We start from the raw sequence: 27,080 nt of genomic DNA on the forward strand, positions 1-27,080 counted from the left end.
TTATTTATTTTTGAGAGAGAGAGAGAGAGAGAGAGAGAGAGAGAGAGAGCATGAGTGGGGGAGGGGCAGAGAGAGAGTGGGAGACACAGAATCCGAAGCAGGCTCGAACCCCAAGAAACGTTTATTGGTTTAAAAAAAATTTTTTAACGTCTATTTATTATTAGGAGACAGAGACAGACAGAGCATGAGTGATGGAAGGGCAGAGAGGGGGAGACGCAGAATCTGAAGCAGGCTCCAGGCTCTGAGCTGTCAGCACAGAGCCCAACACGGGGCTCGAACTCACAGACTGTGAGATCATGACCTGAGCTGAAGTGGGACGCTTAACCGACTGAGCTACCCAGGCGACCCACGTTTATTGTTTTTTTTTTTTTTTTTTTTTTAAATACAGCGAATACAAGAGGTTTCCTGCTGCTTGATCTTTTGGATATATAAAAATGATGAGATTCTTGTATCAGAATCAAGATAAACTGTGAATGGCGTATGTAGTTTTATTGAGATCTGCTCAGATAGAGGATTATCACAGCATCCTACAAGGACTGTAGTTGGCTTTTCAAATTAAACTAAATATAATAATGTTTAATAACCTGGGAATTGTCATAAGGCAGATCATTTCAGGTTTCTTTTCTGAATTCATTAGTGTTCTGTGATTTATAATCACCACCTGCCTAAATATTAATATTCTTAGCGTGTCTGACCGAAAAAAATCCAATATCTCAAATAATAAAGTGTCACCAATTTGATATTTTGATAAATGCTTTTATTAAAAATAAACTTGTTCTCATACTGGCAAAAGGTTCCCCATTTTGCTTTATATCTTTTTAATTTCTTATTTGCAAATTCTGGTACTTCATATACTTGTTTGGACCACATTATTCTTCTTTGTAGCCTTACTGATAACTACTCATTAAAGTGTATTTGTTTAGCTTACAAACATGTCGAAGATATGTATAGGTAGAGATATTAAAACAAGTAGAAATTATTATTTACACTGAGAGAAGAACCTAAGTTCTCTTCTCTTCCTCTGCCTTCTTCTCCCACTGCCAGGGTTCGTTCAAATCGCATTGATCATAGTTTGGTTGGGGAGGTGGTGGTTTGCATTAAGGAATAATGGGAATTTCCTCATCTCTCCCGGTGAGGGACTTCGAATGCCAGAATAATTAAACTAAACTTACCACTCTTTCAGAAAATATTTATTGAATGTTAACATGGGCAATAATGAGCAACTTGCTAGAGATACAAAGATGAATTTAGGGAAAAACATTACCTCATAGTACATGATTTGAAGCACAGGTTTTGGAGTCTGACAGACCTGAGTTCACATTCTGACTTGTTTATTTGCCAGCTGTGTGATTTGTGACAAGTTATTTGACCCCTTGAAGCCTCAGTTTTTTTGTCTGTAAAAGACTCATGTCAGTAATTTTGGGTGAAGTGAATGAATGCACCGAAAGTGCTTAGCACAGCTTTTGGCATATGGTAAGCTTCTCAAAAACTATTATCTACTACTGTGGTGATGTATAGTGAGGAGTAAACACACAATCCAATGGAGAGAAAGTGGGTTTTTTTTTTTTTAGGGGAGGCTGGGGGCAGGAGACTAAAACATATTAATAAGAGAAGTCACCTGTCACATAATTAAAAAGTATGTTAGATTGATATCCTTCACCCTTGTTACAGTGAATTAAGTAAGTCTCCACTGAACACAGTCTTTTTGACTCACCTGTAATTTTTTTTTTACTTAGTGTAATAATTTTTCTTGCAAGATATGGGACATATATATGAGAAATCAGATTACCTCGTTCTCAGGATGTCTTAGACTGGACCTACTTTCTCGCTTTAAATCTTTTTTTGTAGGTTTTCTTTGGCACTTAAGCTTTGCTCATACTATAATGAGGTTTTCTCTGGTTACATGTTGAGAATAGCAATGGTGTTCATGTGTAAGAATGATTTTTGAAGTTAAATGCAGTTGATGTATAGTGAGATCGTGTATTAAGGTATATAATTGTTTTGGGTTATAGCCCCAAATACAGGTATTTAAAGGAAAATAGATAAGGAAAAAAATTTAAATGATATACAATTAGGGCTACATAATTAGGAAAAAATAATAAAATGATTCTCACTGAGTATGATTTAGGTATCCCAGATTTACAAATCCAGCACTCAGGCACAGCTCTGACATTTCTTTCAGAGACCAAATCACCACCAACTCTAGTTGTTCAGCATGCCCGGGATCTGAACTTAGAGACAGAAGGAAGCAAGAGTAATATTCTACTTTCCTTCAAGATGGACAAAAGAAGCCATGGTTTATGTGTAAACTTTCCCTTGAACTTTATTTCAGGGAAGCTAGGAGAAATTATTTTACTTCTGCAAACTACTTCTAGGAAAGTAGCATTGAAAAAAAGAAGTAGGCAGCCAGTATAAGAGACATGTTATAAATCAAGAACTAAGGAGTTTAGGAAAGTGATGGTCAGAAGATACGGGAAAAAATGGATGATGGTTTGTGTCTCCAATGAATACTGATTTTCAGTTCACACTTTAATGTTTAACAATTGCATAGTAGGTGCCAGACTGTGCTGAAGTGCTTTAGTTGCCTTAATTTTCACAACATATGAATGGAAAGTCACTTTCATTTATTTTTATTTTTATTTTTTAATTTTTTTAAACATTTATTCATTTTTGAGAGTGAGAGCGTGAGTGGGGGAGGGGCAGAGAGAGTGGGAGACACAGAATCAAAAGCAGGCTCCAGGCTCTGAGCTGTCAGCACAGAGCCTGACGTGGGGCCCGAACCCACAAACCATGAGATCGTGACCTGAGCTGAAGTGGAATGTTTTGTTTTTTTTTTTTTTAATCTTTTTTTTTTTTTTTTAACGTTTATTTATTTTTGAGACAGAGAGAGAGCATGAACAGGGGAGGGGCAGAGAGAGAGGGAGACACAGAATCTGAAACAGGCTCTAGGCTCTGAGCGGTCAGCACAGAGCCTGACGCGGGGCTCGAACTCACGGGCCGTGAGATCATGACCTGAGCCGAAGTCGGACACTTAACCGGCCGAGCCACCCAGGCGCCCCTGAAGTGGAATGTTTAACTGATGAGCCACCCAGGCGCCCCAAGTCACTTTCATATTATTAGCCTCAATTTGCAGATGAGGAAATGGAGTCTTTGAAAGGCTAATTAGTTTGCTCACACTCAAAAAACTAGTTAAGTGGCTGTGGGGAATGTCCCCAAGCCCCAATCCTTGCCATTATACTAATACAATTAACTGTTTTGTTTGGTGTTAAGAGAGAATCAAATATGAGAGTGTTGATTAAAGACAGATATTGGGGGGCGCCTGGGTAGCTCAGTCGGTTAAGCGACCGACTTCAACTTCAGGTCATGATCTTGCAGTTTGTGAGTTCGAGCCCCACATCAGGCTCTGCGCTGACAGCTCAGAGCCTGGAGCCCGTTTTGGATTCTGTGTCTTCCTCTCTCTCTGCCCCTCCCCCTCTTACACTCTTTCTCTCTTTCCTTCAAAGATAAATAAACATTAAAAAAAAAAAAAGATATATTGGGAAACTTGATTTCTAAAGCTGGTTCTGATTTGGTGAAAATTCTGGGGATAGTTAAATAATCTGCCTCACATCCATTACTGAGCCATCTTCTTATCAAGCCTGGTTTCTCTTCTGATATCTTCTTCTTCCTATGTCTGTCAGTTTTAGAAATTGGAGGTTGGTCCTGGCATTATCTTTAAATGTCCAAAGTAGATAGCGGGGAGTAGCATAGAAGCCAAGTAAAGATTGTAAGTAACATTTTTGAAAATTTGAGGATGGTTCATATTTGGAGGATTAATGGATTTGACTTTGGTCCATATATCATGATAGAATCATAAAAAATTGCTTTGCAAGACAGGTATCTTGATAAGAGTAGTTGATTTCTTACTATAATCATTATAGTTATCAAAGTGTTCTTGTAGTTAAACTTATTTTGATCTTCTTAATGACAGTGTAGCTATTCTGCTAACTGCCCATAAAGTGTGAGTTTATTGACAGTGTTCATTTGGTTTTAGATTATTGCAATGTCTAAGATTATCCAGTTATTGCTTTCTAAGAATGTTCGTTAGAAAACAGCAAACTATTTTCCATTGTCAACACTTTAAGGATTGAGATTTGAGTCTTTTGGTGGACATAAGCACTAATATACTCACTTTTGTTATATCACTTATTTTGAAAATGTGAATTATTTTAATGTGATTGATATATCAGGGAATGATTTGACCTTAATGGGAATTTCTCATGCTTAAGCACAATTTCCTCTGTGAGAAATACATGGTAAATGCAAAAAACTGTACCCCACTGAAACAGGTTGCATAGGAATATACAAAATGCACACACCTCAAACATGTACCGGCTATCTCAGTTTACCTTGTAGGTCGTGAGTTACACCCATCCACATTAGGTATTACAACTTTATATATGGCATCTGATAACACTTTTTCCACCCTCCTTCACATCTACTTCCAAGTTAAAACCCTTCTGACACTTCCACGAACAAATCTCAGGTCTTTTTCAAGGTAAAGTGCCGTATTTATTGTAGTATGTCTTTCTTAGCCATTTAATTTGTGTAAAATTGTGCTGTTGTGCTACTGTGTTTTAGGTTCTTACTGCTGGTGGTTTTTTGTTTTTTTGTTTTTTTTTTTGTTTTTTTATTCATTACTGACATAGTTTTGAGTGTTGTGTTCTCAACCCCATTTTTCCATAAGCTTTCTGGTTTTTATCATGTGATTTTGCACAAAATTTTACAATGGGTTTTTCTGTTCTGCAAGTCTACTATTTTTATGGCTTAGGTTTTTAATATTTTATTTCTATATTTTTAATACATCTAGAATTTATTTTTGTATGTAGGCAACAGTAGGAATCCATCAACTCCCTCTGCCATTTCTTTCTTTAATGACAACCTCCGCCACTTGACCCAACATTTACTAAATCTTCGTCTTCCCTTGCTCCCCCCTCAGTTTGACATTTTACCTTTTCCTATACTTAACTTTGGACTCTATCTGAGCCCATATCAGTAAAAGTTTTACTTTATATCAGTTAAAGCTGTATCTCTGAATACCTACTGGGGATTAAAAGAAATTGATGTATTTGTATAGATGGATTCCAGTTCTTAGTTTTAAGTTCTATTAGTGTTTTGACATTAAGAATGTTTATCTTTGTTTGATACTTGGTGTCTTGCATAAACTGCCCTAAACACTCTCCGTAGGTCTAAATAACCAGGCTTATAAAGATAATGATTTTTGTGATTATTTTTTAAAATAGGGAATATGATGAGAGGATGCTGTTTATACTTTTTTTCTTTAAGTAATTTTTTAACCCACAAGCCAGCAGAATAATTTTATTTAAATTCACTAAGATTATTTTCATCTATCTAAAGGTGGAGTAGATAAGCATTTGTAGTTTTTATACTACCCAGCATTTTGAGAATACCTCTGTCGCTGAGTTTTACATTATATGGAACCATCTGTAAGGTCTCTTACTTCTCTGTTAGGCTGTGAGTTTCCTTTCTTTATATATATATTTTTTAAAGATTTTATTTTTAAGTAATCTCCACATGAAACATGGGGCTTGAACTCATAACCCCAGTATCAAGAGCCATGGGCTCCATCGACTGAAACTTGCCCTGAGGCTGTAAGTTTCTTGAGAGCAGTTCACTGTTGGTATCCGTGGTACCCAGCATGACTCTGAGCATGTTAGTAGACACTTCAGAACTGTTTGTTTATTTAAACTCTCTTATAAACTCCCAACACTCTTTGTATTTCTCTTGTGCTACTAGCACCTTCTATTTTTAATTGTACTCGTCTTCGGTTTTCCTTAACTTTCATTACCAGACTGGATGCTCCTTTTAGGCAAGAACTATTATTAACTTAAAAATTTTTTCTCCAGTACCTTCTCAAGGCCTTATACTTTGTTCATAATGAACATTGAATAACTAGAAGATCAGAAGACATTTTATTTTAAATTTTATTTGTAGATTAAGACTAGAAAAAGATTTGAGGCAGCCTTGCCCATCTGTATTTCACATGTGTTAGAAGTAGAGAAACTTTCGTAAGCCCAAGAGTATAATTTGTAAAGAATTTTAGCTAACGTGTTACTAAAATAAAGTTTTTACTGTGTGTATGTGTGTTTTGGTTGTTTCTTCATGTTATTTATAAGAATGCTTAGTGCCTGGACTTAGTCCTCTAAAATAGCAGGTTAATTTTAACTTCACAGTCCTGCTGGACTGGTTCATTATATGGTTTGAAGAAACCAAGGGAAGGCAAATGATGCAGGAAGTGGTAGTGGTAGTTCTGTAAATACTCTGTTGATTTGACCTTTTACTGAACCTGGTGGCAAAACAGTTCTATAATGTAACTTTAAAATATTTTATTAGAAAATGTGTATATTAAAAAGGATCTAAAGTTTTAAATTTCGTTTTCATGATTTTGGATTTGTTTTTGGTGTAGTGCCATTGGATATGTATTGAGACATTGTAGGTTGGGGGGATACTCAGTGAGAAGCCAGTCAACTTGAAAGGCAAAGATTTTTCTAGAGTGCTCTCTGATCCTTCACTCTTAGAGATCTTATTTGTTTTGTGGGATTCACAGAAAATTTATAGTGACTTAATAATTAAAAATTTTTACTGACAATAATAAATAAATACTTTGGGGGTGATTAAAATGTTTTAGAACTAGACAGAGATGGTGAATGTAGTACATGCCACACTGAATTTCATTTATTATTATTTTTTTAAGTTAAAAAGTGTATTTATAAAAATTTTACCTTTATATCCCTTTGAATACTGTACTTATTTTCTGTTGGAAACTTTGTAAATTTTTATGTACATTTTCTGACAGTTCTAACGTATATATCTATCTATATATATATATACACACACATGCATACATACATATGTCTATAAACTCATAGTTTTAAAAATTATAATAAGGCCATACTTTACATATTACTCTGTGATTTCTTTTCACTTAAGGATAAAACTTGGAGAATTTTTAATCTTGAAATAGATGCACTGCACATTGTTTAAACTGTACATAGTATTCCATGGTTCATGGAATATGTCATGCCATGGTATATGTCCAGAATTTGATCATTTCCCTATTATTTGATCCTCTTTCTGGTCCTTCTTTCCTACTTTAAAAAAGCAATTAATAAACTTTATTTTTAAGAGCAGTTTTGGATTCACAACAAAATTGAGCAAAAAATACAAAAGTTCTCGTGTACTCCCTGTCCCCACACATGCATCCTTCCCCACTGTCAGCAACCCACACCACAGTTGTACACATTTGTTAAAATTGAACCTACATTGACACATCATTATTACCCAAAGCCTGTAGTTTACATTAAGGTTCCTTTCTGGTTCACTGCATATTTCACTAAATTACAAAGTAGAAATGGCTAAAGAGAGAATTAGTGATTTGCAGATAGATTTGAAGAAATTGCCAGAGTGCAGTGCAGGTAAAGAGATGGAAAATATGAAAGAGTGGTGACTAGAGTAGTTTACTACTTCCATTCTGTAGTAAACTCTTTTGGTTCCTGCTCATAGGACTGTTTTAAGCCTGTTTTAATACTTAGAGGGAATAGATGGCTTAAAAAACATTTTTCAAAAATTGACTCAAGAAATAGAAAACCCGAATAGACCGATGACCATTAAATGGCTTGCATCAGTAGAGGAGAAGACTCAGTCCTGTTACTCTCTTCCCCTTAGTTGAATCCTGTGACTCCTTGTAAAATGGAATACTTCTTTTGCCTTTAGTCAGTAGAGTGTATGCCCCACTGACACTATGTGGCATTGCCAGGCCACACAGAAAGTGTCCTTTCTGGGCATCCTCAGTTCATAGATCAGAATTTTGGTTGGACTCTCTGGTCCAGAGGAAGTGTTGCATTCTATAACTGAACTGTGATTTCTTCCCAGCCCTTCACAGTCTGCATTCTCTCTGCCCTTCTCCTGTCCTTCTGCAGTACTGATACCATTCTCATACCCTTGTCCTAGATATATCGCAGGCACAATCCACAAACTGAGGCTTCTGCATTAGAGTATGTGAAAGGGAACTCATTGCTTCCATGTGTGGTAGTGGGAGGTGTCTTCCTTTTCTTTGAGAAGTAACTAAGGACCCCTTAATGCCTAAGGAGCATTAAGTATCCGCTCCCTCTTGTTGGGATTATTCTGTCCTCCTCACTTGTGGGATGGGGATATGTGTTGTTAAACGTGGTCGGTGAATGAGGCTCTTCTCTGCTCCCACTTGGAGCACTACTGGCTCATCTTTGCTTATTAGTGTCAGTTAGCAGGCAGGGATGGTTACTCTCCCTTCTTTTCCCTGCCAGGTTCTGGCCCTGGTTTGGTTGTACCATATAAGCTGGCAAGTATCCCTCTGAATCATTAGATTCTACTTCTGAGATAGTATACAGCTGTTTGCAAAACCCATTTACTGGAGTACTGTAGTCCCTTATACAATATCCCATTAGTTAGTGATAATTTCTGACATTCCTGGAATAGAGAACATCATTACCTTTAGTCTTCCCTATGAGAAGTGTTCACTTTCTCTCCTTTACTGCTATAGGATGCTACAAATCTTCCCACTTTATACCAATATTCCACTCTCATTTGGGAGCAGTGGCTCAAGTTTTAAGGGTATGTAAATCAAGACTGCTTCAGATACACATACAGAACTCTGATGACCTCCACTCCTCCTAGATTTTGCCTCAGTGGTTTAAGGCTAGAAGCTGTTGATTATGCACTAACAATAATGAGTACTGTGATCATAGTTTAAAGATCACTCTTGTTGCTCTGTGATATTCTGTTTAATGCTGTTAAGGACATGTATGAGGTTTTTATCAATCTATATTTATGAAAGTATCTCTATACAAACTCCTTACATTTTTGGATAATCATTTACCTCAGTGATAAAATTCATACTTATTAACAGTTTATTAGTCTTTCTCTTGATAGTTTCTGAATAGGGAATGCCATATGTTTATTTTCTCCAAATCATCTTGATACATTATTGCCCCCTCAGCCATCTGAGGTGGGTATATAAAGGGTTATTGTGCAAAGGCTTATTGAGGTGGTAAAAAGTCATTACAGGGACACTGATTTTTCCAGCATTGTTTAAAATTGCTGCTTGCAGGCCTTCCCCATCTCTCTCCAAAACTAGGCTATAGATTGGGTACCTGCCTTTCCAGTACACACAGGTGCCCCTGCTATTTTCTTGCTGATATAAGATGCTAAGGCCTGGCAGGTTCTCTCTACTCACCTTGGCAAGGGCTTAGTGACAGCCATACAGTCTGTCTGTAATATTTGCTTAGTCTTTCAAAGATCTTTTCTCTAAAGGTGGTGCAAGGCCTTTGAGCACAGTCCTCTCTGGGTCTGTTCCTTGTTTGAGAATTTTTGGGTCTGCCTCATAGCTTCTTTAACTGAGTTACGGTAGAGCTGACACTCATCCAAGTGATGGTTTTAATTTTCTCCTTTAGGCAATATAGCACCATGAGAGACATTCTTGTCTCCTTAACTTACATTCTGCTTTCCCGTTGGTTTAGAAGCTTTGATTTTAGTGTGAGATGCCATTCTCAGTACTCCATTCACCTGGCCTAAGTGGGGCTAGAGGGGGAGGACATAGGCCTTAGCCAATCAGTGTGTCACATTGGTTTCTTCAGTACTACACACATTACCTAAACCACCTGATTGGAGTGAATCTTAGAACAAAGACCTTGCTCTCTACTGCTGGACTGGGTGTGCTGATGATGGGAGTTTGAAGTTGTTGCGGACCACAGTGTGGAGGCCGAGAATAGGTCCAGTGTGGGTGAAGCAATCAAGAGTTGGATTCTTGTGATATCCTCAAGCCTTGGTTGCAGCAGAGGTCAACCTTACCCCTGATTATTCTCTAAAATAAACAGAAAGTTCTCTATTTTGCTTAACCCAGTGAGGATTGAGTTTGTTTCCTTGATAGAAAGACTTAACTTCAGAGAATACCTTAAATAATTGCTTCTCCTGGGCCCCTGGGTGGCTCAGTTGGTTAAGCATCTGACTTGGGTGCAGGTCTTGAACTCATGGTTCATGAGTTCAAGTCCCGAATCTGGTGAGCTTGTGCCCCACATCAGGTGAGCCCTGCTTTGGGTGAGCTCAGGGCCTACATCGGATGAGTTCAAGGCCTGCTTTGGATGAACATGAGCCTCTCTTTGGGTGAGCTCTGCTTCCCCCCCACCCCCACTCTCACTCATTTGCATCCTCTCTCTCTCTCTCTCTCTCTCTCTATTAAAAAAAAAATTGTTTCTCCTATTTTTTGTAAGTCCTTCCAGATAGTTATGTCTTTACTAGATGTTGGGATGTTTGTACAGACTCTAAGACTTGATTGTCATGCCTGTTTTTAAAACAAACTTAATATGGTCCCTTAAATAATTGACTTGTGACAGAACAGTCTTTTGAAAATGTGAAAAATTCCTGGGATTTCTGTAACTCTATTCTCTTTTTACACTATTACTCCTGCCTCATAGCTGGTGTTGCTTTTTTTTTTTTTTTTTAATTTAAATCCAAGTTAGTTAACATATAGTATAATAATGATTTCAGGAATAGAATTTAGTGAGTCATCACTTACACGTAACACCCAGTGCTCATCCCAACAAGTGTCTTCCTTAATGCCCCTTGCCCATTTAGCCCATCCCCCCACCCAACACCTTGCCAGCAACCCTCGGTTTGTTCTCTGTATTTAAGAGTCTCTTATGGTCTGTCTCCCTCTGTTTTTATATTATTTTTGCTTGCCTTCCCTTATGTTGATTTGTTTTGTATCTTAAAGTCCACATATGAGTGAAGTCCTATGATATTTATCGTTCTCTCACCGACTTTTTTGCTTAGCATAATATACTCTAGTTCCATCCACGTTGTTGCAAAGGGCAAGATTTCATTCTTTTTGATTGTCGAGTAATATTCCATTTTATACATATATACCACATCTTCTTTACTCATTCATCATTCGATGGACATTGGGACTCTTTCCATACTTTGGCTGCTGTCGGTAGCACTGCTATAAACACTGAGGTGCATGTGCCCCTTTGAAACCACTCCTGTATCCTTTGGATAAATACCTAGTAGTGCAATTGCTGGGTTGTAGGGTAGTTCTATTTTTAATTTTGGAGGGAACCTCCATACGCTTTTCCAGAGTGGCTGCACCAGTTTACATTCCTGCCAGCAGTGCAAAAGCATTCCTCTTTTGGGTTTTCCAAGTAGAGTATTATGCCATCTGTGAAGAGTGAAAGTTTGACTTCCTCCTTGCTGATTTGGATGCCTTTTATTTCTTTGTGTTGTCTGATTGCTAAGGCTAGGACTTCCAACACTATGTTGAATAACAATGGTGAGAGTGGACATCCTTGTCATGTTCCTGACTGTAAGGGGAGAGCTCTCAGTTTTTCCCCATTGAAGATGATATTAGTGGTGGGTCTTTTGTATATGGCTTTTATGATCTTGAGGTATGATCCTTATATCCCTACTTTCGTGGGAGTTTTTTTATCAAGAAAGGATGCTGTGTTTTGTCACATGCTTTCTCTGCATCTATTTAGAGATGGTTCTTATCCTTTCTTTTATTAATGTGATGTGCCACATTGATTGATTTGCAGATATTGAACCAGGCCTGCATCCCAGGAATAATTGTTGATTGTGGTGAATAATTCTTTTCATGTATTGTTGGATCCAGTTTGCTGGTATCTTATTGAAAATTTTTGCATCCTTGTTCATCAGGGAAATTGGTCTGTAGTTCTCCTTTTTAGGGGGGGTCTCTGTCTGGTTTTGGAATCAAGGTAATGCTGGCCTCATAGAATGAGTTTGCAAGTTTCCATTCCATTCTTTTTTTTTTTGGAACAGTTTCAAAAGAATAGGTGTTAACTCTTCTTTAAATGTTTGATAGAATTCCCCTGGAAAACTACCCAGCCCTGGACTCTTGTTTGTTGGGAGATTTTTGATTACTGATTCAGTTTCTTTACTGGTTATGGGTCTGTTCAAATTTTCTATTTTTTCCTGTTTTAGTTTTGGTAGTTAATATGTTTCTAGGAATTTGACCATTTCTTAAATGATTGTCCAGTTTGTTGGCATATGATTGCTCATAATTTTCTCTTATTATTGTTTGTATTTCTGCAGTGTTGGTTGTGGTCTCTTTCATTTGTGATTTTATTTATTTGGATCCTTTCCTTTTTCTTTTTGATCAAACTGGCTAGCGTTTATCAATTTTGTTAATTCTTTTAAAGAATCAGCTCCTGATTTCATTGATCTGTTCTACTGTTTTGTTGTTGTTGTTTTTTTGAAATCGATATCCTTGATTTCTGCTCTAATTTTTACTATTTCCTTTCTTCTGGTTTTGGGTTTTATTTGCTGTTCTTTTTCCAGGTCTTCAAAATTTTTTCTTTAATGTTTTTATTTTATTTTGAAAGAGAGACAGCGTGTGAGCGGGGAAGGGGCAGAGAGAGAGGGAGACACAGAATCCGAAGCAGGCTTCAGGCTCTGAGCTGTCAGCACAGAGCCTGACGTGGAGCTCGAACTCATGGACTTTGAGATCATGACCTGAGCTGAAGCCAGACGCACAACTGACTGAGCCACCCAGGTCCCCTCTTTTTCCAGGTCTTTAGGATGTAAGGTTAGAGTGTATATTTAAGACATTTCTTCTTTCTTTAGGAAGGCCTGGATTGCTATATAATTTCCTCGTATGACCACCTTTGCTGCATCCCAGGAGTGGACTGTCATGTTATCATTTTCATTGGCTTCCATGTATTTTTTAATTTCCTTTTTAACTTCTTGGTTAACCCATTAATTCTTTAGTAAGATGTTCTTTAATCTCCAAGTATTCATTGTCTTTCCACATTTTTTCTTGTGGTTAATTTCGAGTTTCACAGTGTTGTGATCTCAAAATATGCACAGTATGATCTTGATCTTTTTGTACATGTTGAGGGCTGATTTGTGTCCCAGTATGTGATCTATTCTGGAGAATGTTCCATGTGCACTTGGGAAGAATGCATATTCTGCTGCTTTAGGGTGAAATGTTCTGAATGTATCTGTTAAGTCCGTCCAGCCCAGCGTGTCATTTAAAGCCATGTTTCCTTGTTGATTTTCTGCTTAGATGATCTGTCCATTGTTGTAAGTGGGATGTTGAAGTCCCCTACTATTAGGGTATTATTGTCAATGAGTTTCTTTATGTTTATGATTAATTGATTTATATATTTGGGTACTCTCACGTTGGGGACATAAATGTTTACAATTGTGGTCTTCTTGGTGGATAGACCCCTTAATTATGATATAATACACATCTTCATATCTTGTTACAGTCTTTATTTCAAAATCTAGCTTGTCTGATATAAGTATGGCTATTCCAGCTTTCTTTTGGCAACCATTAGCATGATAGGTGATTCTCCATCCCCTTATTTTCAATCTGCAGGTGTCTACATCTAAAATGGGTCTCTTGTAAACAACATATAGATGGATCTTGTTTTCTTATCCATTCTGTTACCCTCTGTCTTTTGATTGGAGTGTTTAGTCCATTGACATTTAGAGTGAGCACTGTGAAATATGAATTTATTGCCACTATGTTGCCTGTAGAGTTGGAGTTTCTGGTGGTGGTCTCTGGTCCTTTCTAGTCTTTGTTGCTTTTGGTCTTTTTTGTTTAGTTTCATCTTTCCTCCCTTCAGAGAGTTTCCCTTAAAATTTCTTGTGGTGTTGGTTTAGTCATCACAAACTGTTAGTTTTTGTTTGGGAAACTCTTTATCTCTCCTTTTATTTTGAATAACAGACTTGCTGGGTAAAGAATTTTTGGCTGCATATTTTTCAATTCAGCACGTTGCATATATCCTGCCACTCCTTTATGGCCTGCCAAGTTCCTGTGGATAGTTATGCTGCAGACCTGATCTGTCTTCCCATATACATTAAGGACTTTTTTTCTTTTGCTGCTTTCATAATTCTTTTCTTGTCTTTGTATTTTGTGAATTTGATGGTGATATGCCTTGATGATGGTCGGTTTTTGTTGGATCTAATGGGAGTTCTCTGTGCTGCTTGGATTTTGATGTCTGTCCCCTTCCTCATATTAGGAAAGTTTTCTGCTATAATTTGCTCACATAAACCTTCTGCCCCCTTTTCTCTCTCTTCCATCTTCTGGGACTCCTATGATTTGGATATTATTCCTTTTTAATAAGTCACTGAGTTCTCTAAGTTTTGTATTGTGCTCTTTTGCCTTTATTTCTCCTTTTTTCTGCTTCATTATTCTCCATAATTTTTTCTTCTTTATCGCTGATTCGCTGCTCTGCTTCATCCGTCCTTGTCAACATGGCATCAATTTGAGATTTCATCTCTGTTAATAGAATTTTTAATATTGTCTTAACTAGATTTTACTTCTTTTATCTCCACAGAAAGGGATTCCATGCTTTTTTGCGACCGCAGCTGGTGTTCTTATTATCGTGGTTCTAAATTTTAGTTCAGACATCTTGCTTATATCTGTGTTGATTAAGCCCTTGGCTGTCATTTCTTCCTGTTCTTTCTTCTGGGGTGAATTCCTTTGTTTTATCATTTTGGAAGAAGAAAAAAAAATAAATATAAAAAATTTAAATTAAAAGATTAAATTAAAAATAAAAAATTTAAATTAAAAAATTTAAAACAAAACAAAAAACTCAAAGGAAGCTAGATGCTAGGTGTGTTTTGGTCTGCTTGTTGAAAGAAGCTTGATAGAATAGAGAAAAAAGGGAAAGAAAAGAAAAAAGGTAAATTAAAAAATTAAAAAATTAAAAAAACTTATAGAATAAAATAGAATAAAATGAAATAAAGAAAATTAAATAGAATAAAAAATTTTAAAAAGTAAAAAAAATAATTACAAATTGAAAAAATTCAAAAAAAGAATATAAAAATAAATTTTTCTCTTTCGGTATCCAAGAAAAAAAAAAAGGAAAAAAAAACCAATTTAAATGAAAACGGAATAAAAAAAACTAATAAATGAACGAGCAGACAGAATTAAACCTGAATGAAGTTACATCCAGTTTTTCTTAGAACTGAAAATATGAAGTCTTCTATAGTCTGGACACTAAATAGGTGAAGTGACTTGTGCTGGTCTTCTAGAAGATGTGCTTGGAGGGTGCATTTAGGTGGGACTTGGTGTAATGGCTCCGTTCTTCACTAGGTGGTGCTGTTTAGCTTACTGGGGTGGATCAGTGTGGTATGCATGCCCATGCACAGGAGAGGTGGAAATGACTTCACCCAGCTCCCTAGTCTCTGGCACAGGAACTTCCTGCTCTCACTCCTTGATCAAGCACCCCTCCTTTGTCTCTGGCTTCTGTCCACTCCCCGCTGCTACCCTGTTCATGTCCAAGCTGTCTGCCTGCCAGGTGGCGCCTCCCTCAAGAGTTTTATCTCAGATGAGATTGTGTTTTAGAACCCCACACTGTTCGTGAGATCAGTGCAGCAGCAGAGGTTCAGACATTATGGCAAACCGCAACACACAGCCAGTGCCGGGTTTCACCTCAGTCTGGTGTCTTTGTCCCAGTAGCAGCAAACGTGGCTGTTCTCTGGAGTCTGCTGGGACCTTTGCCAGTGGGGAGGTCATGTGGCCTCTACTTTCCAGGCAGGGAAACTGCTTCTCCCCTTGTGGCACAAGGACCCCTTAGACCCCTCTATCTGCCCCTGGGGATTTGCCCTACTTCCTCCCCAGAGCACTATCTAGAACTTCAGACTCTGTGCTCCACTGTTTATAGAATCCTGGTGGTATTGAAACCCTCTCCTGTCTTCCTGTCACTGGTTTTGGGGAACAGATTTCTTGTTTGTTTGGTCCCCCGTGAGTGTTTTCACTCGTTCTCTCTTTCTCTCTAGCTACTTTTGGGAGAGTGTTTTCCTGTACTCTCCCGATGTATCACACTCTCCCCCCTTTCTCTCTTCTCTCTCTGCAAAAACAGCTCTCTACCCTCTGCGGCTTTTCTCTGCCCCATTTCACCTCTCTGCACCGGGTACCTGCCGGGTTCTATGGCTCAAGTTATGCAGATTGTTGTGTTAATTCTCAGATCAATTTCCTAGATGTGCAAAATGGTTTGGTGCTGATCTAGCTGTGTTTCAGGGATGAGACAAACTGAAGGTCTCCATGCTGTTGTGCCAAATTTCCTCCCTCTCCCTCATAGCTGCTTCTTTAATCAGCCCTTTTTATTTTGGTAAATTGCTGAAATCAAAACTGTTTATCATCACCCTTTGGAAGGTGCTGGCTAAGATGTATAGGTGGTGGTCCCCTGGGTCCTCAAAGCTTCTGATTGTATAAAATTAGCAGACAGAGCATATATCAGGAGCTTGGTCAGATACTGCACCCCATTTAGTAACATGTATGTTATTATCTGAAATTGTAGTTGGTCAGTCTGATATGTTTTTTTCAGAACCACTGAACAGTTATCTTAATTCTGACCCTTTGCAGAGATAGGGTCAGATCCCACAGGTTAAGGGCTCAGTGCTATAAGATTGCCCCCTCCCTCCCACAGCCCACTTCAGATGCCTATTGCAAGTCTGGGTGTCAGGCTTGTGACCCTACTGGCTATAGATTGGAAGGTCCCGTGACCTCTTCCTTGTGTTCAGTTGATGTGCTAGAGTGGCTCGCAAAATTCAGAGAAACTTTTTACTAATGAGATTATCAGTTTTTTGTAAAAGGCTGTAACTGAGGAGCATCCAGATGGAAGACATGCATAGGGCAAGGTATGCAGGAAGGGGCACGGAGCTTCCATTTTGTCTATGTGCACCCCACTCCCCAAATCTCCATGTGTTCACCAACCTGATGGAAGCTCTGTGAACCCCATCCTTCTGGGTTTTTATGGAGACTTCGTTACATACACACAATCAATTAAATCTTTGGGCATTGGTGATTGATTCAAACTCCAGCCCTTCTCTGCTTCCTCCAAAGTCTGTGGGGTGAGACTAAAAGTTCCAACTCTATCCAATCACATGTTTGGTTCTCTTGGCAACCAACCCTCATTATTACGTTACCCAGAGGCTTTCCAAAAGTCATCTTGTTAACACAAAAAATCACCTTACCACTCTCTTAGCAAAGTATAAGGGTTTTAGAAGCAGTGTGCTTAGAACAAGTCGAAGACTAAGTATATACAGTAAAACCTTGGATTATGAGTAACTTGTTCTGCGAGTGTTCCACAAGATGAGCAAATATTTCTAATAATTTTTAACTTGAGAAATAAGTGATGTCTTGCAATATGAGTAGTATGTGATGTGATGCTGAACTCCCATGATCACAACTGAGGCAATGATTCTCTCTCTGGCTGTGGGATTGTGTGTGATAGTCAATGCAGTGTCACATTTCTGCAAAATCTTCAAAAAGAGGCAAAAGCAAGTGTTGTTGGATAGGTTTCTTGTTAAAGTTGCACAAAAAGAAAAAGATTCCATTGAGCCAGTAGATAGCAGTGATTTCCTTTGTGATAGTGAAAGTAATCCTACATAATAACCCTCCTCTTTCTTGTCTCCCTCACACTAGCTACAAAGGTTGTCAAAGGTAAGTGCAGGTTAATTTATTTTCTTTATATTTTGTATTTTATTTATTATTTTGTATTATATTACAGCATTGCAATCATTTTTACGTAAATATTTTTGGGCTGTGGAATGAATCATCTGAGTTTCCATTATTTCTTATAGGGAAATTTGCCTTGATATACAAGTGCTTTGGATTACAAATGTGTTTCTGGAACAAATTATGCTCACAAACCAAGGTTTTACTGTATTTCTTTTTATAAAATTATAGTTTCACAGTTGTTAGCAAATAGTTCATTGGTACTGGTCAGGCTTGGAGGGCCAGCATACTGCTGAAGTGTAGTAACTTCTACTTTCTTAACCCTAAGCTTCTTTCAGAAATCCTGGGCATTCCACAGGGAATCTTATGAGTCCCACTCCATTCAGATATTGTGAGTATTTGTTGAGTGAACCAGGTACAGCAAATAGACCAACTGAAAAATTGTTGTGGCTTATTCATCATAGCTTTTCTTAACTGAAACTTTCACTTGCTATCTCACCAGTCTTGGGGAAGATAGGAGATATTTGAAAGAATGCTGTGGGGTTGAGTCTAACGCATTGTGGATTCTGAGTATTTCCAATTTGGGGTTCAAAGATTATTTCTTGATCCTCTTTTCCAACAAATGGGAGAAGTTCTTGTGATGGATATGATTTATCAGAACATTGTATATTAGCAGGGTAACAGAAACTAGGTTACTGTTACCAGGGAGTCCTCTGAGTGTTTCTCACTTCCAGAAGATAAGGCTTAGAGGAATTTTTCACTGTGTTCATTATGGCTGTCAGCCCAGTAATGTGTTTCTCTGAAACCATGTCTGTTTGTTTCACTAAAAAGGGGTGTTTTTGTCAAGACGGGGGTACGGGTCGTTCAATTCTTGCAAATAGTTCAGTTTCAGAATGATATATTTATAAGGTAAACCAATCTTTATGTTGCTAATATCAATTGCCTCTTAGAGCAGAACTCTGGTGAATTATTATGCATTGATAATCTCTATATCCTGGGTTTGTATGGATCAGGGTCCTGGTGTGATGTGGGGTGTGTGTGTGTGTGTGTGTGTGTGTGTGTGTGTGTGTGTGTTTGTGTGTGTGATTTGCTAATTGCCCTGGGAGGGGATGGACTAGGGCAAGATGTCATTGCAATTCATTTTCTTTGTAATCTAGTTATTACTGTGTTAGTTTATGTCTTCATTCTGCAAATATTTATTGAGCACCTTTTATGTGTTGGACACAGAATGTGCAGAGATAAAAAATTGAATTTTTGCATTCATAGGCTAGTAGAGGGAACAGTTAAAAAAGCAATTATGATAGAATGTAAGTGTTTATTATATGAGGAGGACAAAGGAGGGATAGGTAACCAGAACTTGGCTGGGGTAGTCCTGGGAGTCTTCTGGGAGATGTCTGAGCTAAAATTTGAAGGATGAGTAGGAGTTAGACAAGCTGAGATAGCAGTATGTTTGACTCTCTAATTTACATAAATGTCTTTATTTTTGTTAAATCTTAATAAAATAGTTATACAATTTTTGACTTTGAAGCCTCCTAAAATAATAGTGACCAATATTTAATGGGCTTTTACTATAAAAAATAATATATAATGGGCTTTTTCATAAGCCAGGCACTGTGCTAAGTTTTTACATGAATTATTTAATTTCACAGCCATCTGTAAGATATAGAGAGTTTAAGTAACTTGCCCAATATAACATATCTAGGAAGTAGTAGGACAGCAAGTGTGTCCTTTTGATCATTGTGGTACAGTGCTGTGTTCATAAAAGCCATCTAGTATAGTTCTCTTCTTATGCTTGAATACCTTTTTATCATATCCTGCCCGTGAACAAAGAGCATTCATTTAAAAAGCAGTGGAACATTTTTGAAAACTAAACATGTACTAGGCCCCCCAAAATCTCAAATTTTGCAAAGCAGAAATCTAAGAAACACATTCCTGACTACAAAAGGAAGAGCTAAAACAACAAAAAATTGAAATACTTGGGAAATTTTAAAACTCTGTCTTAAAATCCCTCCCTGCCACCTCCGCCCCAGCTTAAAAGATAATCAGCAGAATGATAGATTATATATAGAAGTGAACATCTGTGGGGAGTGTTGGAGGTGTGCAAGTGCTATTTGTAGAAAACTTTACAGTTTTAGAATGAAGCCCATAATGTATAAGTGAATTAAAGCCCACAACATATAAATGAATTAAACTCTGAACCTCAGAAACCAGATAAAAACAATAAAATAAAAAAGTAAAAGAAAGGAATTTAAAAACATGAAGGTAGAAGTCAATGAAGTAGAACTTTTAAAAATAGATTTAACAAATACACCAAAAATCTGTTTTTTTGATAAGAATATTAGGTAACTCTCTGACCAAGGAAAAGGAGAAAATATTTATAAACAACATTAATCTCATGTCTTCACACCTCATATCACCATATCAGCTAATCCTGTAAGTTATATCTTTAAAATATAGCGCTTCTAACCAGATAGCATGTCATTTCTGTCATCCTGGTGGTAGTCCTCATAATCTCCTGGGCTACTCAATCTAAGAGTTGGAGTGCCTGCAGTCTATTCTTTATGGACCAGTATTTCATCAGAATTCTCTAGTGGTGTCCCATCATACTGAGGATAAAATTCAGTCTTTACCCAGATCTACAGTGCCCTTTAAAATCTGAACCCTAACTATCTCTATGGCCTCATCTACCATTCCTTCTTATTCTTCTCCAGCCACATTGGACTTCATTGTTGTTCCTTGAACATTCCAAGCTCATTCCTGCCTCAGTATTTTTGTAATTGCTTTTTCTCTGGCCTCGATCTTCATATACATTCTGAAAGATTACCTCCTCATTTCATTCAGATCTCTGCAAATGTCATCCTCTCAGACAGACTTTCCCTGATCTTATTTGTGTAAGATATCACCTTCTCTCACTCTTTAAATGTTGCCCTTCTTTATTTGTCTTCATAGCATTTTTCACTCCTTGAAATTAGGTCATGTATTCATTTGTTTACTTATTGTTTCTTTTCCCTTCTAAATTAGAGAGCAAAAATCTTGTCTGGCTTTTGTTTTAAAGCTTTATATTTCCAGGGTGCCTGGGTGGCTTAGATGGTTAAGCATCCAACTCTTGATTTTGTCTCAGGTCATGATCTCATGGTTTGTGAGGTTGAACCCTGTGTCGGGCTCTGTACTGGCAGCATGGAGCCTGCTTGGTATTCTCTCTCCCTCTCTCTGCCGCTTCCTCCCACTCTCAAAATACACTAAAATAAATGAAATAAAAATATAATAAAATAAAGAAGTAAAAAGTAAAGTAAAATAAAATAAAATAGAGCTTTATATTTCTAATACCTAGAATATTGCCTGATATATAGTAGAAAATGATAACTCTTAGTTGAAGGAAGGAGAGAACAAGAGATTTAACTACATATATAATGAAGATTAAGAGCAGGAGGATATTGCATGTAAGTTTTGGTTTACAGATTGAAAAATTAGAAGAAATGATTTTTTGAAGAAAAATTTAAATTATGATATTTAAAAAAAATAATTGGAAACCTATTTATGTGAAAAATATGGAATAGGTAAATCCATAGAAAGCAGATTAGTATTTATCAGGAGCTGGCTTCTGATTCTGGTATATTAAGTATATCAGGTATATTCGTATATATTAAGTATATCAAATATATATTAAGTATATCAAACTTTCCCCCTGCATTGCTGAATTGATTTTTCACAGTATCACCTCTTCCTCATACATATCTACTGTGGGTTTTGTGTGTATGTTTGTGTGTGTGTGTTACCTTTTAGATAAACCTTCCTTATGTCTCTTATCTCCCTTTTTATCTTTTAATTTCATGCCTTTTTAAAGAAAATGGTTGTTTTCTGTCCCTGTTTTATGAAGGCCATCTCTTACTGTATTGTCTTTTGGATTTGAATTAGATCCTTCGAAAGGGCATCCCTTTCCTTTGATTAGCTGGATCATAAACTCCATGAGAGAATGGACTGCTTTTTTATCATTAGCACCTAGGACAGTACCTGGTGCTTGGTAGCATGAAAATACATGTTTGCTGAATGAATGAGTGGGTACATGTTCCCTTTATTCTGAAGCATTTTAAGAAAATATGCTTCATATTGATTTACAATATTTTCTATGTTTATCACCAGATGTAGGGTATGGCTTGGTCTTGGTTTTGCCATCCATTTATTCATGATTTATTGAGCCTCTAGAATGTGCCAGTCAGTGTGTAAGTACAAGGATGGCAGTGAACATGACAAGCATGGTCTGTTGCCTCATAGGACACTCGTATGTTTAGTGTGGAAGTTGAACATTGTAATTTATTAGTGTTATAAAGGATCAGGAACAAGGTGTTTAAGTATTGGGAGTTATAATTGGCGGAGCTAATCTAGTCTGTGGCATGAGTGAAGGTATATTCTGACTGGTTAGAAAAGTTAGGTGAATTAGAAAGAATAAAAGATGAATAAACAACTTAGTGACAATGCTGATTTACTGGGCTGGAAAGTAGCAGCTACAATTAGAGGAGAGTGATATCCGGATAATAGGTGACAGAGTAATGGCAATCGATTAACTAGAAAGGGAGGTATTGAGAAAGGATTTTTATTTTTTAAAGTTGAGAGGATTTTTGAGCATAGGGAAATGCTGATGGAAGGAGCCATTAAAGGAAGAAGTTCAAAATACAGAAGAAGTAAAAATATAAAAGGTCCCAAGAAGAATGGAAGCGGGTGGAGTATAGAGCAAAGGTAGAGAATTTGAAAGTAATACATTTATCTATCTACCTATCTATTTTTATAGTGTTAGTGACAGAGTACATTTATTTTTATCCTATTTAGATTGATAACACTTCCTTCTGGAAGGAATTTATATGATTTTCTTTAAAAAAATTTTTAATTCCAGTGTAGTTAACATACAGTATTAAATTAGTTTCAGGTGTACAATACAGTGATTCAGCAATTTTATACATTACTCAGTGCTCATCAAGATAAGTATACTCTCAATCCCCTTCACCTAATTAATATATTTATTTTAATAGGAGGAGAAGGTGTGTTAATTGGCTTAAATTTGTAGGTTTGTTGGTAGGTAGTTGAAGGAGTTCTTATGATTTTGAAGACATGTGTTTTTCTTTGTGTTAATGGGAGCCAAAACCATTGGCTGAGAGTGATGGAGAGAAATGAGAGGTCAAACAGTGTTGAGAAGGAATTGACTAGAGAAAAACAGTAAATTGCTAAACAGTGAAAAGGGTCAGTTGAAATTTGCAACTGTGGATTTCTAGTGTATCAGTCTAGTCTGATGACATGACTTTTCTCCAGTAGTGCTTAATGGGCTTAGCAGAGTAGAATCAGCTTGAATTTTGATTTTTGTCTGGTGTATGGAACCAGAGAACAAAGGGGCTAGGGAGTTTGGTCAGAGAGTGATTGAAATGATAGGTCCAGTATTCTCATTTGGTGAAAGGAAACGAAAGACCAGAGGAAATTGATGCCTAGAACTCAAAAGCCTTCATCTGTATCACCATATTTGTTGAAACCACTTCCTAAAATCTGGAGGAAAAAAGTTTTATGTATATTTTCCTGTGCTGTTGCATGCCACACTTCTGTTTATGTGCCCATCTTTTTTTCTTTGGTGATCTAACTAGAAAACTTTAAGATTGTATCGGTTAATAGCAAGATCTGAGGCTAAGATTTAGATTTCTGTACACCTTGCACATCCATGGCACACCCCAGTGCTGTTGTTTTTTGTGATATGTTATGAGACTCAGGTGTCTTGTGAACTCTATAGCTATGGTGTAAATTTTTAATCAGTGTGTGAGGTTTATTTTTGTCACAACTATGTATTATTAGTTGAATGTCTTTTGGTTTGACTATAGAGCTGAGTTAAATGATGTGGAATAACTTGATGTAAGAAGTATAGAATTACTTTAAACTGGTGCCTCCCCTCAAAAAAAAAAATCAACTGTTTTTCCTGAGAACTGAGAACTTTTGCTTTTACATATAAAAAGATAGATCTATAGAGTAGTATAGTAAACAGTTCTTAAATAAGAAGAAACTTGGACAGGTACATTATTAGTGTGGCAGCTGCAGGCTTTTATAGGTGTTTGAGACATTGTTATGTGGTAATAATAACTATGTTATACATGTTAGTTGCTATTGTGATTGTATTCATTTCCTGTTGTTCTTGTAACAAATTACCATAAATTTAGTAGTTTAAAACAACACTATTATATTTTTTACAGTTCTGGAGATCAGAAGGTTGAAATGGGTTGTATATGGGCTAAAAACAAGGTTTTAGCATAGTTGTAGTCCTTCTGGAGGCATTAGGAGAGAATCTGTTCCTTGCCTTTTCCACTGTCTGGAAGCCACCTGAATTTCTGGGCTTATGGCCACATCACTTTGACCTTTCTTCTGTCATTACATCTTCTGAGATTGTTCTGCAGTTTTTTCCTGTTATAAGGACTCTTGTGATTACATTAGGCTTATCTAGATAAAATCTAGGATAATCTCCCTTTCTTAAATTTTTTAACTTAATCACATCTACAAAGTCCCTTTTGTCATGTAAATCCTAGAGGTTAGAATATGGATGCCTTTGGGAGAGGGCCTTTATTTTATTGACTTTGTCCTTTTTCAAGATTGTTTTGTCTATTCTGGATCCCTTGTATTTCTGTATGAATTCTAGAATTGATTTCTCGATTTCTGCAAAGAAGGTAGCTGGGATTTTGTTAGGTGTATTGCACTGAATCTATAGATCAATTTGAAGAATATTGCCATCTCAACAACATTAAGCTTTCCAATTCATGAACATGGGTGTCTTTCCATTTAATTAGGTCTTTTTAAAGTTTTTTCAATGATGCTTTGTAGTTTTCAGCATACATGTCTTGTGCTTTTTTGCTCATTTTATTCCTAAATTTTTAAAAATTCCATTTTCCATTGCTCTTGTAAATGGAATTGTTTTCTTGATTTCATTTTTGGATTTTCATTGCTAGTGTATAGAAATACAATTGATTTTTGTGTGCTGCAGCTTTGCTGAATTCTCTTATTGCTCTGATGGGTTTTTTGGTGGATTCTTGAGAATTTTCAGTATATAAGGTCATGTTATCTGTGAATATAGATAGATTACTTCTTCCTTCCCAATTTGGATACTTTCGTTTCTTTTTCTTAATTGCCCTGGCTAGAACTTTTGTAACAATGTTGAATGGAAGTGATGATAGCAGGCACCCTCGTCTTATTCTTAATCTTGGGGGGAAGTAATGTCTTTCAGCATTAAGTAGGATATTAGCTGTAGGCTTCTCATAGATGCCCTTTATCAGATTGAGGAAATTTCCTTCTAAGTGTGTTTAGTGTTTTTGTCATAGAAGGGTATAGGCTTTTGTCAAATGCTTTTTTTGTTGTTGTTGAGGTGATTATTAGAGTTTTGTCCCTTATTAGTGTGGTGTATTACATTGATTGATTTTTCATATATTGATGGTTCATTTCTGTGAATGACCTTGCATTTCTAGGATTCACTCTTTGATTATTGAATGTGAGAAAATTCATCTGTCATAAGGTTATCTGAAGACTCATAGGCTGAGATTTTTTACATGATCAATTTCACCTTCATCAGAGTTGAGAGTGCTGTTTTCTCTCTTTTTGTATTCATCTTCTCATCTAATACTTGTAAAACGTCTTCCTTTGACAGTATTCTTCTCTGACATTTTGGGCAGAAAATGAAAATTCCTGTATTCTCAAATGTGTTCTCTGAGGGCTTAAAAAAAAACAAAAACAAAAAACAGTGGCTAGAAAGCTGGTGTGTCCAAACTTGTGTCTTGAAAGTTGATGCAACACTTTAAGGCAAAGTGATAAGAAAAGCAAAGGAGGATATAATAGTGATAATTTATTTCATTGTTGAATCATTTTTTAGAAAATTCCAGATGTTTCTATTTCCTTCTTTTTTTCCCCGTTTTTTGTAGTGAACAATACTGTGTAATAATAAAGCAATTTATCCACTGAATACCTTTTCTAAATCCTGTTATCTCATCTGGGTTGTTTCCCAGGCATTGTTTCCTAGGCAGTGCACCTCAGGGGCTCAGATGGTATTTGTAGCTATAGTTGGGTAGGAATGGCAAACTGAGGACATATTGATCCTTGGTCTGTGATATAAAGATCCAGAATCTGGGATGAATTGAGAACTCATCAATTGTAAATCCATCTGGACAGATTACCTATGCTAAAATAATTGCTTGAGTTGAAATTTAGAAGTTAGGCAGCTTAGCTTAATGGGGAGGAAGGTTCGGAAGGGTGTAAGGAATAATGCTATCTTTTAGATATTTTTAAAATATGTGTTTTTAAAATTCAAGTATGTGTGTTAATTTTTAGTATGTTTCATTAAAACCATGTATTATAAAATATTACCACTTTTTTTCAACGTTTCCATCACATCTACATCATTAACCACTGCATCCTTTCATACAATATTTAAAAATTTCTTTGAAATTTTGTAAATGTGTGATTGTGTATGTTTTGTTCCCTTACAGAAATTTCTCTGAAGGGAAGCTCTAGGTTGATACATGCTGGAAAATGGGTAACATTTACTTTAAACATACATAATTTACTTTTTTGTAGTTATACCAGCAGGTTGTTTTCAAGGGAACTCTGAAGGCACTATCCAAATTAGCATTGTGGAGAAAATCATAAAAGGAGGTTTTGTTGGTTGTCTGGGTAAGGAAAGATAATACTCATTAATCCATCATTTGGATCACTATGCATTCTTGTTTTTGTAGTTAGAGTTCTTTCTACAGATAATGTCTTACTTTATTACCTTTCCTTACTTTTTATTTTCTTACTATTTGAAACATTTTCTTCAGATCCCATGGAACTTTAAAAGCACTTGAATGGTGTAGTTTATCCACTAGGCATAGTTCTAATGTCAAGAAACTTGTTTCTAGAATTGGAAAACAAAAATATAAGAATAAGCCAATCCATCACAAAACCAAAAATGAGAATAAAAATAATAACAAGCACTCAAAATGGAAAAGGATATAGAAAAAGATTTTTTTTTTAATTTTTTTTTCAACGTTTTTTATTTATTTTTGGGACAGAGAGAGACAGAGAATGAACGGGGAAGGGTCAGAGAGAGAGGGAGACACAGAATCGGAAACAGGCTCCAGGCTCCGAGCCATCAGCCCAGAGCCTGACGCGGGGCTCGAACTCACGGACCGCGAGATCGTGACCTGGCTGAAGTCGGACGCTTAACCGACTGCGCCACCCAGGCGCCCCGAAAAAGATTTTTTTAAGAAAGCTGGCTTATACTGAAAGATACCCTCTGTGGAAAAGCTAATGGGAATACCATAATTATTTAGCCTGAGTAGTGCAGAAGTGCTTAATAGTTAATTTGATTTTGTTATTATTACATAAACATTTTTATGAATAAAATAGTGCAAGACTATATTGAGTAATAGGTTGAGTCTCCAGCCTTGGTGGACCATTTAGAAAATAGTCAATACTTTTCTTGAATGGTTTAGATCAGGTGTCATAAGCATAAAATGCTTAGGGGCCATGCAGATAACATAATGTTTGAATCAGTTAAGTTTAAGACAAT

General features: G+C 36.7%; 1 protein-coding gene across 10 annotated transcripts in view; it reads left to right on the forward strand.

Annotated features, from left to right (window-relative positions):
• The window catches only part of TANC2 (tetratricopeptide repeat, ankyrin repeat and coiled-coil containing 2), a 361,352-nt gene that overhangs the window by 25,983 nt on the left and 308,289 nt on the right, over positions 1–27,080 (forward strand). Inside the window, exon 2 of one of the 10 annotated variants that reach the window (XM_042967387.1) lies at positions 17,850–17,912. The exons of the other annotated variants lie outside the window; for them this stretch is intronic. The gene's annotated coding sequence lies outside the window, so the exon portion shown is untranslated. The remainder of the gene's footprint in view (positions 1–17,849; positions 17,913–27,080) is intronic. 10 annotated transcript variants of the gene reach the window in all.

This window comes from Panthera tigris, chromosome E1 (assembly GCF_018350195.1).
Source record: "Panthera tigris isolate Pti1 chromosome E1, P.tigris_Pti1_mat1.1, whole genome shotgun sequence".
In the NCBI taxonomy this organism is placed as follows: domain Eukaryota; kingdom Metazoa; phylum Chordata; class Mammalia; order Carnivora; family Felidae; genus Panthera; species Panthera tigris.